Source organism: Zeugodacus cucurbitae, chromosome 2 (assembly GCF_028554725.1).
Source record: "Zeugodacus cucurbitae isolate PBARC_wt_2022May chromosome 2, idZeuCucr1.2, whole genome shotgun sequence".
Classification (NCBI taxonomy): domain Eukaryota; kingdom Metazoa; phylum Arthropoda; class Insecta; order Diptera; family Tephritidae; genus Zeugodacus; species Zeugodacus cucurbitae.
Genome location: NC_071667.1, coordinates 52966328 through 52985909, shown reverse-complemented (window position 1 = coordinate 52985909; position 19582 = coordinate 52966328). Strand labels below are relative to the sequence as shown.

The following is a 19582-nucleotide window of genomic DNA, read 5'->3' as shown; positions in this document are numbered from 1 at the left end:
TACATACATACATAGAAATATAGTTAGATAATCTTGCAAAGCGTATAGTGGCAATGCTGTTCAAATATTTATAGGATTCCGTGCTGTTATTTTGCGCATTTGCCTTGTTAATAAAGCTTCTTCTGCTTGTCGGAGCATAGTTTGTTGGCAAATCATTGAAAATGCACTTTCAGTTGGCGCAAATTGTAAGCTCATATTCTATTTACAGCTATGCATAGCTATGCTATGCCATTTTGCATGTAATGTGACCCTGTAGGAATATTATAGGAATAGTGGGTAGTTATAAGAAAATGACGCTTACATCGTTTGCTAAGTGTTTGACCTATATTCGCTTGCTATTTAGGGTTGCCACTTACACACAATTTAGGAAATTTTAAACTTTTTAAGTCAAAAATGAATTAACATTCCCTCTTCAGATAAGATTTAAAGTTGTTAAAAGATGTATATTCTTCAAGTTGTGGAAATTGAACCTATAATCCGTCAATGGTGTAAACGCACTCAACATACTTTTCTATTAACCTTTCTAAAAATAAAAAAAAAAATAAATGTTCTGGAACGGCTCCTGCGAAAAAAATCATTCACTGCAAGTAAGAGCTTTGTGGAACACTCTCAGAAAATAGCAAACCTCGTGTCTGCAATAATAATCAATCGTTTATAGAATAAGAGATATGTATTTATATCTGGAGAAATAACATTTACTCTCCTGAAGAGAGTAAAAGGGTCTCTCAAGTCAGTGTGAACATTAAATACAGTTAGTTTACTTTATGTATATTCAGACTTATAAATATGATACCTAACCAAACATTCGATTCTCTAATTCAAAATTCATCGGTAGCAAAGAGAAAAAGGTCTTATTTAAGATATATTCTAAAGTGTTTCAACAAAAAAAGTTGTTCTTGATTAGTAACATATGTGGTCTGATATGCTCCCATATAAATAAAAGTTAGTAGCTCTCTCTCTCGCCATTTACCAGTTACCTACTTATGTAACTAAAAATCAAAACTCTCTCTCAAAGAACCAGGACTCACCATTATAGACCAGCTAAGGTCAGTGAAAAAATTAGAAATAACTTGAAAAAGTATTTCCAATATTTTCGAAATTGTTTCATGAACTTTTTTTGTCAGTGAGCTAGAGCAAGCAAAACATGAGGCTCTTTTATGGTAGATTGATTATTAAAGACGACCTCAAGAAAATGGAGCAGTCAAATGCTTAAAATCCTGTTCATTGATATAGAGAAATCTCTGAAGAAACTCGCAAGGACAACGACATTATGAAATGTGTTACGATTTTTTTTAAAATTCAGTTTCTCGTTAAAATTAAAACCAGCTACTAATCTCGCAAGGGCTTAGAGACGCTTCGATTTTACAAAATTCCATAGACGAGTATTTCTATGTAAATTCCGAATTTACTAACGGCATTGACGAGTGTTGTAATACTAAATGGTAAATTCAATTTGTCCTTTCTAATTTGTAATTTCTTCGTTGTGTGTGTGTGTGTCTGCGCTTAGCTCTGACAAGTAATCTGCTGCTGAATTACATTTAAATATTTGGCAATGACAACACTGAAGGCTGAAGGCATGAAAGGAGAATTCGTAATTTGCGTTTCGACAGTGTTTGCAAAGACACCTCGTTTAAGAGAACGAGTTGCTTGACATGACATTATTGTAGTTGTAATTAAATTACAGTTACATGAATAGTTGGTGGCTCTACATAAGTACATTTAAATGTAAATAAAGTAGATTGAAGAATTAGTATTTTACTAATCTAAACTAATACAATTATTTGGAATTCGATCGTTTACGATTTATTTTGGAGCTTAGGAAAGTATTTCATGAGATAATTAGAGATATTCTAAATAATTTTTATAATTTTTTCATTTATCTATCATAAAATAAAGGAATACAACAATACAAGCAAAACAATCGCTGATCAAATCCTATTAAGATACCCACGGACCCCAACCTAACCTAAATTATCAATCAAGCTTTTTTCACTATTTCTGAAAAGATCATATAGAGGTAGGTAAAGTTAAAGGGCTGATTATTGGATTAAGGACCACAAGAGATCTATTATGGACAGCTAAAATCAACAGTTATTTGCGAGGCTGGAAGTCGAAAAAGTGCTTTGAGCTTGTTGAGAGTTCGTATGATTTTTTTGGTCGCCGAAGTTTGTGCTACCGAGATACCGAGATGTTTCAGCCTAATTCGCACAAAAACCGGAAGGGTGATGAAGAAAGCGCCTAGATGTTTCAATCTCAATTTCCTAAGAGCAAGTAATTCAATAGTCCTCCTACTATTCACTCTGATATAAAATTATTTCGTAGTCACTAGTCGTTAAACACTGGCTACTAAGCGTATGATGCCAAAGGATAGTGGGGCATCATCTTATTCTAGACCAGTATTGGCGCTTTATCAGAATGTCAGCACTTCAAGCAGTCTGTCAGCTGCTATATTAATGACAAAGATGGCCGTGTGATGTTTCCTATTTGAAAAAATAAAGATAACCTTAAAGAGTCGTATTTTTACAAGCATATGAGAAATCGCTGAAAGAGCCAAAGGCTATCCTAGAAATCGAGTTTGAGAAGTGTTTCGAAGATTGAAAGAAGCGCTGAATAAGTGTATAATATCAAATGAGGACTATTTTGAAGGCGAAGGTGAATTAATAAATATTAAAAAATAACGAAAATTCCAATTATTTTTTGAACACACCTCATATATGTAATGTCGAGTGTGACTAGGGTATATTAAAGAAATTTAGTTAAGTATGCTTATATAACGGTATTGTTTTTTGAATCATCTAATCTAAAGCAATCGAAAAAACTGCAATAAATCCTTCAGTAGACGAAGTAAGATGTAGAAATCTGGATAGTATCTCATCCTTCTTGGTTCTTCTATGTTTGTACTTAGCTTCTTCTTACTAGCAATCCTTTCAACCTGCAAGGTACATACATATATGCATTATAAATAAATAATTATATGCAAACAAATGTATACAAAATATTATACAATCGTGTAATAAAAGCAAAAAAATGCTAACTACTCGTTGCTGTACCTTAAAGCGGAAAATAAAGTTTTCACTGACGGCCCCACAGGTATACAGCAGCAGTTGAAGCGGCCTATACGCGCTCCTTCAATGCCCGCAGCAAAAGGCAAGGAAGCATTTAAAAGACAAGCGAAGAAAAGCAATAAAAACAGCTACTCACTCAGCTATGCAGCGAATATAAAATTTAAATGTTCTCCTCACGCCCGAGTAAATGCCATAGATACATACATACATTCACAAGCTAACAACTACATGGAGGACAGAGAGCCTTAGTTTTATGTTTATTTTTCGTTTTCTCATTATTGTTTTTCTGCTCATCTTCCTTATGACAACAACACACACTAGCTTACACCTACACCGACGGTTGTTTTCGCGAAAGGTGGAAAATTCCTTGTCTCAAAATCACCAAAACAAATGAAAATGACGCAGTCAACAATGCCGTCAATGTCGGACTGGCTTAGCGTAGCCGTAGGACACCAACGTGGCACAATCTTCTCGCTGCGGCAGAAGCACAGTTAAGATGGCTACAAAGCTGCAAACAAATATTGCCTCGATGGAAAGAAAACAACGGTGGGCGAGTAGTTCTGGTTGGGCGTGTGTGTGACCAAAGCTGGCTCCATGGTGCATTGCGCTACCGCGGGAGGTTTGTTAAGTCATTCATTCTTCAGTTCTCTCGGTACACACGTAAATCGCTGTCAAGTGGTTTTGATTTATATCCATCAAGGATAAGGTTTCAAATCTCTTTGTTTTCGATGCCTTTGCAGCTTATGGAAGAATTAGAAGAATCTCACACGAACAGAAGACGGTGTAAATCGAATATTATGACGCATTAGACCTGGATAGTTCTTTAAAAAATTTTTTTGAGGACGTCTATGACGTCTATGATGCTGATGGTTAGACATCACATCAAGAGACTGCACCTCCCAAGCGAGGAAATAAAGCAGTATCCACATCTTAGGAAATTTGGAGTTCTTGTTGGACCTTGATTAAGATTGATGAGATCAACTGGTTTTTGTATCTCCTTTTTTCAGAATTTCGACCCTTTCGATATCAATTATTTCAACTCGGAAGATGGTTTGAAAGAAATATTGAGCGAGAGATGTAGATGAAGTCTTTCCTTCTATGTTCTCTTCTTGCAAGAACGCATCATTTCTGTGAGAGAGATTTGGTACTATTGGGTCTCGAATAACCCCTTTTGGAATTTTCCGCTCTGGTTAATAGTAAGTCTCTACCTAGTCAGAAGTGGCAGAGAAACGAAATATGTGACTCATAGATCCTCATCCCCGCCTTCTAAGGCTCTTCGAAGCAATTGTATCGATGTCACAGATGTATGTGAAAATAACTTCGGATGACCGAAAACATTCGATTTCAACAAAACAAACAAGCTTTAGTAAACAATTATTGCAACAACAGAAGCAATCAAAACAGCAAACACACAACCCACACTTTAATCACCAAACCTTCTACGTACTCCACCAGCCCAAAATGTATAAAAAAATTTGAAACTTTTAATCTGTGAAACTCAAACCGAGTTTCTTAGAAACAACTAAATCCAAACCAGAAAATACTTTGAAGAAGTTTGCCACCACACCAAGAAGCGCTCTTTACCGGTCCCCACAGCTTTGGTTTGCCTCTTCAATCGTCAACTCAAACAGCAAACGCCAAAGTGCTGAACATTTCGGCGGCCGAAAGTCTACGATGACGGCCATTTTATCTTAACTCTACAGTGAAATAAGCGCTTTGTTGCCAGAACACAGTGACTCATCGCCGTTGGTGGTGACCAAGCAACCACACACAGTGAGTGAAAATAACAACAAAAACAATGATGGTTGCAAAATCGCGATGCTGGCAATGCGGAAGGAATTGTCGGCGCCAGCTACAAATAATATAACGGTTACGTAAATACTCGAGTCAGTGCATATGGCTGTGTGTGTGCGCTAAAAATACATACCAACAGCGTTGGAAAATCACTGTCTCTGTTTCGCGAAAGGGTATTAGATGGTGGCTGTTTGATAAGTGGGTGGCTTTCTGTCTTTTTTTAAGTACGTGACTTCAATGGTCATGGACTTGGTCAAACCTTGCATGTACCTTGGTAAGATTCTAGAGAATGTTTTTTGTCACTATAATAGTAAATTCTGAAAGAGAGAAATTCGAACCCTTTTTCCAGAATTCCAACTGTTTATAGCGAAAGCTTTCGTTTGAAAACAGAACTTTTAAGCCAAAAAATGCTTTATAACTACTCAGGAGACTCTAAATAAATTATTGAAAGTTTTATTATAATTTCCTAATGCTAAACATCTCTTTCAGATTTCATAAACATTATCATATAATAGTCGAAGTGGTTAAAGTGTCTGAGCCTATAGACTATTCAGATATATATTGAAAATATAAACAAACTTTCATCTCCTCGGTATTGGCTAACTAATGATAGGCTCTGTTATTTGAAATTCAAGTCCAAACAGTTATTGGACTGTAAGGCTGTAGGAATGTTCCCGGAGGGTTTGGGGATCTCATACTTTTGTCGCCATATAACTATACCCACAACTATCCACAAAAAGCTATACGAAGTACAAACAGTTAAGTTCCAAAAGTGGAAAAAACATGAAATTCGGTCAGGATGTCTCATCATTAACAAGGTCAACAAATAGCGTCATTGAACGCTATTCAAAACTGTGAAAGAAAGTCCCGATTAATTGAGGATTCTAAAGTTCTTCTTCTATTTTTGGTAGTATATTAGCCTTTTTTTTAAAACAGATGGCGAAGGAACCGATTAATTCTAAATCATTGTTCTCTATGCTTCGCTGAATGGATAAGTTAGTTATTCGCTTTAACAAACCTTGAATAAAATCCTTTCCACCATATAGCTTTATCACAAAAAGACTGGAATGATTAAACATAAACAGACAAGTTAGCATATATCAATCATACCACTATACAACACCGGCTGGTTATTGGACTAAACTAATTTTTTCCGAGAGATTGAGTCATTAGTAAGAAAATTGTATGCTTTGATTTTCGAAGTTAGCCTCCAAAATTGAAATATTTGTCTTCGAAATTCGAGAAAATATATTTTTGTTTTCAAAAAATTATTTTCAATTACATACAGTTGAACTTCCCTAACTCGAATCACCATAATCCACAAAAAGAATCGCGTTAGAAAGACTTCCGAGTTACGGAAGGTATTTTGCATAAAATTTTAATGGCAATAGAGGGCCAATTCAAGGGTTCGAGTTATAGAAGTTCGAGTAATGGAAGTTCAACCGTATGTATAATCCAAAATTTCTTCTTTATTTATGAATATTTTTGAAATAATATAAAGTACTTTCCAATCATAGTCTGAAATATCGTAGTTAAATGATTATGCGGAAGCTATTGTATTTAAACATTACTCAATAAGGAGAGATCTAAATAGCATGTATCTTAAGAAACTATTCAGAAATTATAAAAAAAATAAAAAGGTTGACTTATCCAACCGACCTCGTATATAAAAAAATCATTTATTTTTGTCATTGTTCTTGCGTCATTCCTAGTAAAATAAGTGAAGGCAGTAGATTGCGCTTGCAAATATTTATCAGCGACATTTCAACATCAGCAATGAACGTCACTGTGATGCTGCACAGCGACGCTGCTGTGACAATGTGCTATTCTTTGCAATTTTCCAATTTTTATGATTTTGTATTTTTAAGCTGCTGCGCTGCGCTTGTGCGCTGCCTCAGCTGTTTTAATGCTTGTGCAAATAGGCGTATTTGTTATTGTTATTGTGTCAGTTGGCGCTTGCTGCGATGTTAGCGTTTTTGTTGTATTTCCTGTTAAATTGGCGCCGCTCGCTGTGTATGTGGCTGTGTGTGTGTGCTACTGGGTTTTGTCAACTTGACGCATTCACATTTCTTTTTTATTCTTTTTCATGCTTTCTTTTCTTTTCTTAGCAAATTTCCAGCAACAATTTCCGCACCCCTCGGCCACCAACCACAACCAACGTAATTGCCAACTTTTTACTTTCACACCACTTTTCTTTGGTTTTGTTGTTGTTCTTGTTTTTTGTTTCCTTGTTTTTGCCACTTCCTACTGTTGTTTGCCTTTGTTTAAATAATTGAACAATATATGTTGCGTTTTGATTGCTTCTTGCTTTTTTCGCGTATGCCTTTCCATTCGCATGCGTGTGCATGTGTGTTTGTTGGTGTTTTTGTTGTGTTGCTGTTGAATTTTTCACATCCTTCTGAGCGTTTTTCTGCTTTTACACGACAAACAATTGAAACTAAATTGTATGCGCGTGCAGCAATGCAGAAGCGGTTGGAAAAAAATAAGCAAAAACAACAACAACCATCAGAAAAAGAGCGTTAACTCATTTCTCACTGTTTCCTTTTCGCTGCTTTTTCAAATAAAAATTTAATTTTTTCACTTCTTTGTTCACCGATATTTTGCTCACCCAAATTGTGGCACACACGCTGCCATCTTTGCGTGTATGTGTATTTTTGATATTTTTTGCAGTTTAACCTTGCTTTCTTCTAGTTCATAATTTATAGAGCACACTTTCAGGCGCATACGCATTGCTGTCGCAATTAAGTTGGCCGTTTTTACTCGCCTTCCACTCTCGCTCACTTCCTTTATCGCCTCACTTGCTTATAACTCAGCTAAAACAATAACAATAACACAATTTTGTTTTTATTTAGCCGACATTTAAAATTCTTCTTGCCTTTTCTGCTTGTAATTGGCGATAATTTGCATGTGAAGCGCTCCAACTAAGTGGCCTTGTGTTGTTATTTCGGAATTTGTTGAGCACAAGGACGAATGAATAAATGGTATGTTGGTGGAAATATGTACTAGGCCTTCACTGATTTTTGCATTTTCTAACAAAGCCGGTGAAAATTGTAGTGTTCAAATTATAATCGGTTACACTGTGGACTATTTTGCTACTGTAGTTGACATTTTGACTTTGAATTTGTTCAGATTCGAACTTGATTACTGGGATACACCAATAATAATTTAAATCTAGTAATAGCCATTTCATACAGGAGCTAATTGATCAATTCATCGGCCTCTGCTCGATTAAAACGCTGATTAAGATCGATTTGCCATAAAAAATAAAAACCCAGACAAGTTCAAATCCGGATGTCTCTCCGTCCGTCCGTGCAAGCTGTAACTTTAGTAAAAATTGAGATATCTTAATGAAACTTGGAACACGTGTTCCTTGGCACCATAAGAAGGTTAAGTTCGAAAATCAGCAAAATCGGACCACTGCCACGCCCACAAAATGGCGAAAACCGAAAACACTTAAAGTGCCATAACTAAGCCATAAATAAAGCTATGGAAATAAAATTTAGTATGAAGGATTGTACTATGAAGAGGCATATTTGGATGTAATTTTTTTGGGGAAGTGGGCGTGGCCACACCCCCAAATAGGTTTTTTGTATATATCTCGCAAACCAATAGAGCTATATAAACCAAACTTTCTGCAGTCGTTTTTTTAGCCATTTCCTTATACAGTCCAAAAATTATAGAAAACGGATAATAACCACGCCCCCTCCCATACAAAGGTTAGGTTGAAAATTACTAAAAGTGGGTTAGCTCACTAACCAAAAACGTCAGAAACACTAAATTTCACATAGAAAATGGCAGATAGAAGCTACACTCAGATTTTTTTACAAAATGGAAAATGGGCGTGGCGTCGCCCACTTATGGGTCAAAAACCATACCTCAGGAACTACTCGACCGATTTCAATGAAACTTGGTTTGTAATAGTTTCCTTACATCCCAATGATATGTTGTGAAAATAGGCCAAATCGCTTCACAACCACGCCTACTTCCTATATACCAGAACTTTGAAGACGATCTGAATCGTTAACTTTACAATATATAAAGTAAGCACTAGTGAAGATATCGATGCAGAACTTTGCACAAATACTACGTTTATAGTGTGGCAGCCCCATTCTAAAAATCACCGAAATCAGAACATAGGTTGTCAAGGCCCCATGTATCGAATGAGGACCTCGGTACTTCTAACCTAATATTAGGGTTTCCAACTTTCAATGGACTTTATACAATATATATGACGAAATTGTATATTTTATAATATTAATAAAGTTAAATAAATAAATTGCGAGATATAAAATGTTCGGTTACACCCGAACTTAGCCCTTCCTTACTTGTTTGATTGAATTTTAATGGACTTGAAAATGAAATGAAACTCTGCGACAGAGACCGTATTTGCAATTATATATACGTTCATTGACTGCGAGTTGTTGTTCACGGTAGGTGTCGCTGCTAAAAATAGCAATCAGCTGATGCAACTTACGATCTTCTTATGAAAAGCAACAACAAAAATGTATAACACCTGATCGGTTATCGAGTAGCCGGCAGTGTAAAGTGCAAAAACTAGGTTCTCAATCAAAATTTTAATTGATCTATTAATATGGCTGTGTGAAAAGGCTATAAAATAGAAGTGTATATATTCATTTAGATGAGACCACTTTTACTCTATTCTTAATTCAAGTTCCGGTAGAACATGAAGAAAATATAAAGAAATGGAGCCGATAGCTTTCAAAAAGAAATCAGCTGGTTACTATCGCGGATTAAAGTATTTAGGATACAGATCGGTTCAGAGCTAATGAAAGAAACAATATAACTCTTGAGGTCGCACGATTATTGCCTAGACAACAGAGAACCAATGATTCCAGTATATTATATATATGTATGTATATTCAACTGGATATATTGAGTTTTTCGTGAATATCTTAATTTAACCGTGTTACCCATAACAGCCTTTTCGCACAGAAATTTATTGATAAATTAACCGGCCTTTGCGCAATTAAAGTGCTGATTTTGATCGATTTACAATACGAAATAAAAGTCATATTTTATTTAATTAATTCTTAATCGAATACAAATCGAGTAAAAACTAGTAATCATTTTTGCGTGTTGTTGTACGCGCTATAAAATTGGATGTGCTTAATGGTAAAATAGTACTCAGTTGATGAGACTCACAAACTTCTTATGAACACCAGAAAAAAATGTATAACAGCTGATCGTTAATCGAGTAGCCCGCTGTGTGAAAGACAAAAATTTGTAGCTGAATTATATTCTTAATATACTAAATTTCTTTTGCTGTGGGAAAAGGCTATAAGAACCATATGACGAGAGCTTATATTCCATGATGTCGTAAGCTCAATAAATGTTACAAAAGGCACCCGGGGATTTTCTGGCTGTCTAGAATACTTTTATTGGTTTCGACCACCGACCTTATAACTCGATTTGCTTCAAAAGAATACAGTAATTATACATACAGTAATTATATATATTATCCTTAACTAATAGACTTCATATTCAGACACGACACTTGCAAGAGCGGAAAAAAGTCCTTCTATTAGGGTATTATAATGTATTTACAGGGCGTAGATTTATAACCGTAGTAGAAGTCTAAATATCCATTTTGATGGATGTGATTGTGAGAGATAATTATGCAGATTTACATGATATCTCTCAGAATAGTTGTAAAGGAATAACATTAACATTGTATTATTTTTAAAGGGTTTTAAAATTATGAAAATGGTTAGTTATAGAACAGAAATAAATTGTAAGCAATGTAGACGATTTGCAAATATTTTCATTGAGAATTTGAAAATCATTTTCCATTTGATACCGCTCTCAAATTTAGGCCACAATTTCTGTAGGGTGTGGAAAATGGTAGTAGTAATAATAATAATAACATAAGTTTGACTTCACTGCAAAAAAAAAAAAAAATCAGTGAGGCAGTGAGTTAGTTGGTGCATTGTTTGTTTAGGAGCAGCCACTTAAATCACTGGAAGAGAGGTGCTTTTCTCAACAAACGTAAGCTTCTTAATAAGCGTAAGCTTCGACTGAACTCCAGAAGATGCCTTAAAGTCTAAATGAGCATTAAAGTAATATGGAAGCTCAATTGTAGCAATCGTCTTAAAATTTTCTTCTGAACTTGTTGAAGTGTAGAAAAACTATACATATTAAGATTTAGTTGATAAAGAAAATGTAATGCCAACTTCTCTTTAGAAACACTACAATACCGTATGAGTGCAGTAAGAATGTTTTTCTTAGCAGCGAGAACAGAGTTACAACAAAAAACTAAAAATATTTTCTGAAAAAAATTCAGCAATTATGAGACCAACTTTCAACATATAAAAAACGAAAAATGCAGAAAAGCAGCTGATGAGGAGCAGAGCAGAAACAACAAAAAAGTGAAATATGGAGCGAATGCGTAAACTAACGAGCGCAGTTAAAAATGCCAGTGTCGAAACTTTTAGATGCTCGCTAATAAAAACGTCGAACATCTGGGTCAAATATATACAAAATTCGATATTTTTTGACGTTTATTTCCCATTATTTTCAACCATTTCCCTGTAACTTTGCACACATGCATATTTTTGTGCGAATATCGTATGTTACGCAAGCTATTTCTTGAAACTTCTGCTATTAATAGTTTCGAAAGCAAAAAATATAAAAAATGAAATGCAAAAAACACCTAAACTACAAAAGACCAAAACCAAATTGCTTGATAGATATTTTGCCAATTTCTCAGGTTTTTCGTTTTGCGATATGTTCGAATTCTTGGCATCTGCATCAGTACGGGGATGATCTGATAAGTTCGTGTCTTTTGATAGGGGAAATATTTTTCAATAATCTCTTTAGTCATACAGTTAGGAATAGTGCTATAAACTGCCGATTGAGTGCTACTGAGGCGAAGAATATTCTTCATTAATATCGGTCTGATCATTGATTCGGCTATCGGTCTGATTCAATTTGCGTGTACTTTAAAGATATTAGGAGAAACTAATCCTAATAACAACAGAACAGAGGTAAAAAGGGAAATATAAATATCCCCAGTCTTAGAGAAATAGTTACGAAAGTTGCATACTAAAACGGTCAAGTCTCGATCATTCACCGTCCAAAGAATCGAGCTGGAGTTGTGATCAAGATTGAAAGAAATTGAGATTTCGCCTGAGGCCTGATTTTCGCTCGACACTCAGGACATTTACTAAGGTTCCTAAAGGGTGCCGGGGCATAAAGGGATAGAAGGGAACGAAATTGCAAACGAGCTAGCTTGTACAGCTGCTGTAACAGTCCGACTGGTACAGAACCATTTATGGCAGTGGGTCCCCATACTATCCGGGATATGTTCCGCGCAGAAGAAAGAAGAGATAGGGAGGAGCATTGGCGCCAGTCAGCTGGATTGCCTATTGGGAGGTTATAACACAAAAAGATTTAAGTGCTTAATAAACCTCTCAAGAGGGTATTGGTGGGTATATACACGGGCCACTGCAAGCTCGGGAAACACCTTAATAATCAGGGCTTGGTCTCGTCGTGGGCCTGCCGCTTCAGTGACATGGAGGTTGAAACTCCCCTACACATACTACTGGAATGTGTTGCGCTTCACAGGAACAGGATAAAAATTTTGGGATGTACGTACCATCTCAACAGAGGGGCGCATCGTCTCCCTTAATCCAAGTACCATCCTGGAATTTGTAGGCTTGGAGAGGGCACAATAGACCACTGATCGTGGTGCTTTCCTCCTCATCATCATCTATCTAAGGTTCCTAAAAGAACAGTCCATAATTAAATAATATATCAAAGCTTCTTACGTTACTGGTAGAATAATAAAGTTAAATCACCTAAACCAGTATGGGTCCATCAATGAAATATTAACCGTTAATATATATTGGTAGTAATAAATTCGGTAGCTTTTCAAAGCCACTGACTTATTTAACCGATCTCTTACAAAAACTCTGTTCTCTGCGTTCCAAAAGTTCAGCAAGTGTGTCGCCGTGATATTTCTGCAACGTTGCGCACACATATGTATACCGTTATTTGCATATACTGCGGTTAGAAGAGATGTTGCGCGTAGCAGAGATCGTATAAACTGGCAGTGAAGCTTAAATGGACGGAAACGGCAAACTACAGTGACAAGAAAAGCATTTTTATAAATTTTGTTTTCTACTTTTTAATTCCAACAGCTTCAAATGCTTTTGCTGCTGTACGACACCGCAACGCAACGCCACCATCGTTGTCGAAGTCTCTTGACACCTCAGCTAATTTTTTCAGGCACATGTGCGCACCCAAGCCGAGCTAGGAGATGCGAGCGCTTGCAAGCAGCTGCATTTATAGTTTTTTCTTTAATTTTTTTCTTTTTGCAATTCCCTTTGCTTGGCGGAATTTCGTTATTTTTTCCATATTTTTTTCGCTCTAATTTTATTTTCTTAAATTCCTGTTCTGCGGTGGTTTTGCCGTTTTATGGCTTGCAACAGCTCGCTGCTTATTGGAATTGTTGTACTTTTTTACGAGCGTGTTGGTGTTGTTGTTTTAGTTGTACTACCCTAATTTGGCATTCTTGCGCAAAAAGCTAAGGTGCCTGCACACGATATTCATACATACGTACGAATATATATGAGAGCGTGTGTGGGTGTTTTTTGGGTTTCGTTGCACTTTTTGTTTGGCGCAAAGAAAGTGTGTCAATGTGTGCGTATGCATTTTGTTATGCTGTTTCCTATATCCGCAGTTTCTCTTTTTCACCATTATATGCATCTAGTACATTTGCTATTTTTTTCGCTTGACATATTATCGCTCTCATGTGGGCGTGTGTGTGTGTCTCTGGGTCGTATGTATATTATTGCAATTTGTCAAGCTTAAAATTGCATTTGCAGTGCCCCGTGCACTCTCCACTCCCCAATGTATGCAATGCAACGCTCTGCTTCGCTCATGACAATTGCCTTGATTTGCTCGGCAGGGTTCGCGGTATGCTCGCCGGTTGCCGCTACAAAGTTGCGACCAACTCGCCGCTTACATTTTAGTTGCAATTTGCAAAATAGTGTACACAGCCAAGCGTATCGTGTGATTTTTTCAGCGAGTTCCAGCTTTCTCTTCTACAAAATGGCGGAAGTTCAAAAATATTTATAGCCGAGACGTTAGTGATGCCGTTATAGGCTCATACTCGTACTAACTTTCAAAGGGCTCAGCTGGAAATTTGTATACCCGAGTGCAATATTTTTCATACGGCGAGAATTGTTTTTAGAAATATTACTCTGCCCGCTAATTTGTGTGTTTAGACCATTTCTCTCTAAATCAAAGCAGTAAAATTCGCTGACAAATCACGAACCCTTAAACAACTCGAAAGGTCTATCTAAAACTATGGCAACACTGCAACGATGATTTGAAAACCACTGAATTCGACCATTCTCATACGAGGGGTGCTAAAAAAATAACGGTAATTTTTGTTATTTGAAAAAAAAAAATTTCATATCAAATTGACAATTGGATTTTTTTTTAATTTTACAATTCCCGTAATTTTTTGAACACACCACATATAACGATATTGTGCAGAACAAAAATTTATACTGGTTCAACTAGTTCTAGTTCTACATTGTATTATGTAAAATCGTGGTCGGAAAAATAAACTGGAAGGAGAGAGGGACTAAGAAAAGTACTAAATTGTTTTCTAGTATTAAGACCAAATTAGTTTCGGAGTAAGATGCTCTCATTGTTTGACTAGGGTATGTCGAAAACTGACTTATATGAAGAAATTACGTCCGATTTCGACAAATTTTAGTTAAAAGTAGGCTTATATTAGGTTAATTCTATCGTTATAGTAGAATAATATTATATATTCATTGATATTTGATTAATTTAAACATTGTAATTCAGAATGGTTTTATATAAAAAGCAGATGTTGTTTTTGTCCCATTCATCTATTTATTTAATAGCTCTAACATAAAGATTTCAAGAAAACGTTATGCACTAAATTTAGTTCCAATTTGTAGGATAGTTATTGAATTTCACCAAAAAGATTGCAATCCACATCCATTATAAAATCTTAATATTTCTTTAGACAGTACATCTTTGGTAGTCTGAAATTTTAAATATGAATGTGGGATATTTATTATTCGGTTTTATTCATGTTCACACTGGATCACCATATGCCGAAATAATGCTTCCATCAAGTTTGGTTGATATAGTTTTAATAGTTTTTGATATATATATTCAACCTATTCTTTCACTAAAATTTCTTGTTCTATGTTCATTTTACGTTATTGCATTTAAAACTTTTTTCGTTATCAAACAAAAATTATTTATTGTCTTCTAATTAATATCTTGGAATACAGTTGTCTTTATGAAAAGAAGAAATGCTTAATATTGGACTACGAAATGATGATGAGCAATATAATTTGAATAGATTGTTTTGTAGTTTCGAAATGGGGTCCGAGATTACCAAGATAGCAGATCGAATGATATACAAGTAATTTCCTCTGCTGTGGTCACCGCTGACACATATTTTAGTTCCATGAATAAAACAACAGTTTAACATATTCATCATATCCCTAAATGTAGGCAACGTTTAGTATATATCCCTAAATGTAGGCAACGTCAAATAGTTCAGCTGTCGTACTTCCCTAAAACTGCGACTAATGAAGTAGCTATGATCTCTACTCGCATTTGGTGTCCAGTAAAACAAACGAATCAAGCGATATATGTACATATGTCAATCATCAACTCTAAGCTTCTTCCTTAAACCTTCCGAAACGATTAATGTATGATTCTAAATATATTTTCGAAACATGACCGTGGAAACATGTTTGTATTCCAAATACTTATTTTCAGAAATAACATTATCGATGTAGAACAGAATTGTAGCTGAATGATCAACTGTCTTCAATTAAGGGTTTCTAACCTCTTTTAACTTTAAAAAATGTTTAAACAGAAATATCTATAATATATATTTCTCATCGAATAATTTTGTTGAACATTGTGCCCAATTAACTTCGTTGAAAATTTTGAAACTCTACATACATATCTCTTGCTTAGACATTTGAAATATTTTGAATAGATATTCCTTTAAAATAAATTGTCTAAAAATGAATAGAAACTGGCGCTACACTTTTGCATATCAATTACATCAAATTTAATCTCTTGCCAACACTAGAGTTTTACTTCTATACTCATTCACATGGGTAAATTTTTTTTGGCCATCATCGCTTCGAGAAAGTGCGTGAACGCTTTTCTGCCACATTCAAAAATCCCAAAATACACTCAACTCACCGTCAACTGACAACTTCACTTACGTATACAGTTAGGCGACTGTTGACTGTTGTTGTATTGCAAAAATAGTGTTCATTAAAAGTTTGCGAAGTGCTCAGGCACGAATAACATGAATGACGAATTAACTGCTGGCAAAACGGATGCAGCAAGCGGTTAGGAAACGTATATTTAGTATAAAATGAAAAAAAAACCTAAAAAAAAGTTTTCAAATATTTTAAAAAAATATTGTTATTAAAATTTTAAATAAAAAATATAAACAAATTGTGAAAAGCCGGTCGACAAAATTCCGAAAATGTCTGGAAGCAAAAGGCCAAGCAACCCGAGAAGTGTGTACATATGTATGTATGTATATTGGAAACTGATGCAACCATATGAGCGAGTGTTCGTTCGAAATTCCGCTGCGAGGCTGCCATGAAAATGCAATTAGTTTAATCAGTGTATGCAAAAGTTGAAGTGTGAAAAAAGTCCTTCACATGAGTGCGTATGAAAAATAAAGTAAACACGGTGAAATATTTAATATTGCGAGTGCTGTGCAATACGCATTTTTTGCTTTCATAAATATTTATTCACAAATCAAATGATTCATATACATACATATATGTATACAAAGATATGTATGAGTATACATTTCAACCATGTTGTTGTTCTTGAACGAGATTGAATATTTTACGTGCAGCCCCAGGCAGTTGAACAAGTCAAGGACTTTAAAAAAAAAACAAAATATAAATTTGTTCAAAAACATTTAGTTGTAAATTGTTTGAAGCAATTAGAAAGTGGATTTCAAGGTTGCCAAAATAGGATTTCTCTTGGTATCCGTTAGAATTGAATCGCTTGCTTGTGAACGATGTACTTCTTTGCATTTAGAACCAAATTTTATATAATTTTATCAATAAGTGTATTGTGTTAGAAGAGTTCTTTATATAAGGCAATTATGCGTTTTTCCTGAAATTGGTACTGTTGATCTATTCCGTACTTTAAAGATATTTTTATACATACAGCCGACGAGGCCAATGATGAGACATTTTAGAATACTACCCGAGAAATTTTAAAAGCCACAGAAATATACTATCCTACTATACTATAAATATACTATATTCGTCAACTAACAAAATGACGAAAACCGAAAACACATAAAGTGCCATAACTACGCCATAAATAAAGCTATGGAAATAAAGTTTTGTACAAAGTATCGCACTATGAAGGGCATTATTTTGAAGTAAGTTTTTGGTACATATCTCGCAAACTACTAAAGCTCTAAATCGGTTCACAACCACGTCTACTTCCCATATACCAGAACTTTGAAGTCGATCTGAATTGTTTACTTTACAATATATAAAAAATACAAATATATAAAAAATACTGCATTTGAAGAGTGGCATCGCCCTTCTAAAAATCTCCCAAATCGGTCCATAAGCTTTTAAGGCCCTATATATCGAATACGAGGACCTCAGTTATCTAACAAATTTTTTACCCGAATATAGTTAAGTTAAGTCTCTCAGATATATCGAAGAAATTCAGAGAGAATATGTTTCTACTAATAATATTTCTCCGTGCCAAAAATTAGTGAAATCGCGTCATAACTTCCCCTATCTCTCATATACTTAAATTAGGGGTTTCAAACTTTCAATGGACTTTATACCATATATATGCCGAATATGTGAGTCAAATTGTTTGTTATATTAATAAAATTGAATAAATAAATTGCGAGAGTATAAAATGAACTTAGCCTTTCCTTACTTGTTTTCTATTATTCTAAATAAGCTAACCAAATTTCGGTAGAAAGAAACCGTTTAAAATGGTATAAATTATGACGAAGCGAATAAGTCGAGTAATTTGATAGGAAATCTGTCTGTCTCAAGTGGAAAAGGAAAGTGACCATTGAACGTTCCTTTTCCATAGTAACCCTTCTTCCACTACCCATTAGTTCCCCAAGCAAAATGTTCAGACAAACTTTTCGGCGAATAGAACAATCAACTGGTATAATTCAAATACATATAGAAGAACTTCTTACATCACTTTAACTAGAAGTAATTTTAATATTTTGTATTGAATTCAACTGGATAAGTTTGTTGTTGCGTTCGCAAGTAAATTATTTGAGAAGAGGACAAAGTTGTAACATAGCGAGTAAGGTAGTGGCGATTAGAAACCAGCTTTAAATAATTTTGATGAATGCGATTAAATTATAGATTCGGGGTTCGGAGTCCATAAATTTTGTTTGACTGCCAAAAACTATAAATCCGGAGCTAAATAGGAGACTTCTTCCGAAGATTTGACTTTGAACGATGTATTCCACTCTCACTATCTGCGGGTGAATGTATTTCAAAAGCCGACAATTTTGATATGGAGTTCCAGGTTAAACTACTTTTGAACCGCAAATGAATTTATAAGAGAGTTTTCAAGCAAGTTGCGTTGCTGTTACAAACATTTCGCTTATATTCAAATATTTTACACTCATCGAAATTTTAAATTTACCCACCCATTACTAGTCATGTACTTATTCGTTTTGGTGGAAATGGAAAACTCCTTATGAATGAAAATAAATTTTCAGTTAGGCTTTGAGTGAACGCTCCTAATAATATTTAATGCCACTACAATCGAGTTTCCGAGTGAATGACGCTTGTTAGCATCAATGAAAAAATGCTTTTCAAAATATTAGGCGCACAAGCAGAGAAATGTAATGCAAAAGTATTTATATGAAAGTGAAGCACTTAATACAATACATACATACGTACAATAATGAAAGTATCGAAATAATTGCTGGTAAAAAGAGGCTTAAATCATTTTTGGCAGCAAGTAACGTATACAATAAATCAAAGTGCGCACTTAAATGCATACTGCCTTCATTCAATTCACTTTTATTTACAAATACATGTGTACTCGTACTTTAGTATATTTCACACAAAATGCCTGAAATTGCAGATGTGGTTTTCATAAGAATTTGTGCTGAAATAACACAAGTATACACGGTTTTGGATCTTTTCAACCAAAAGTGGTTTCTATTACAATTGATGACACTGAATCCGAATCTTCATTTCGTTTTTTAAGATTGAGTCTAGTTTTTGAAATAATCAAGAATTTAATTTTTTATGATTTTTGTCAAATAATATTCATTTTATTAACTTAAAAGTAACATATTAGAAATGAAGATTGGTGGAACTTTGCCTTTTGTATTGTTTTGTATCTGTTTCACGTATTAGAGTCCAACAGTAATCGCTCATCATGCCTTCATCCCGAAATCCTTGGTATCTTCTTTCAATGTTGGCTAGATCTTGGTGTAGCCGTTCTCCTTGTTCGTCGCTCGTATCACCCAAGTTTTCGGGAAAAAAATTGAGATGGGAATGCAGAAAATGGATCTTTAGAGACATTCTAGCTCTAATCTTTCGATAATTTGGCAACATATCGCCAATAATTTCCTTAAAATTAGGGGATTTGTGATTACCAAGAAAGTGGTAAACGATATTTTGAAAACATGTCCTTAAATTTCATCA

General features: G+C 34.9%; 1 protein-coding gene and 1 long non-coding RNA gene across 7 annotated transcripts in view; one reads left to right on the top strand and one right to left on the bottom strand.

Moving 5' to 3' along the window:
* LOC105213548 (proteoglycan Cow) overlaps window positions 1–19582 on the top strand; it is a 157879-nt gene that overhangs the window by 57554 nt on the left and 80743 nt on the right. The window lies entirely within an intron of this gene.
* LOC128919887 (uncharacterized) overlaps window positions 1–19582 on the bottom strand; it is a 164748-nt gene that overhangs the window by 66827 nt on the left and 78339 nt on the right. The window lies entirely within an intron of this gene.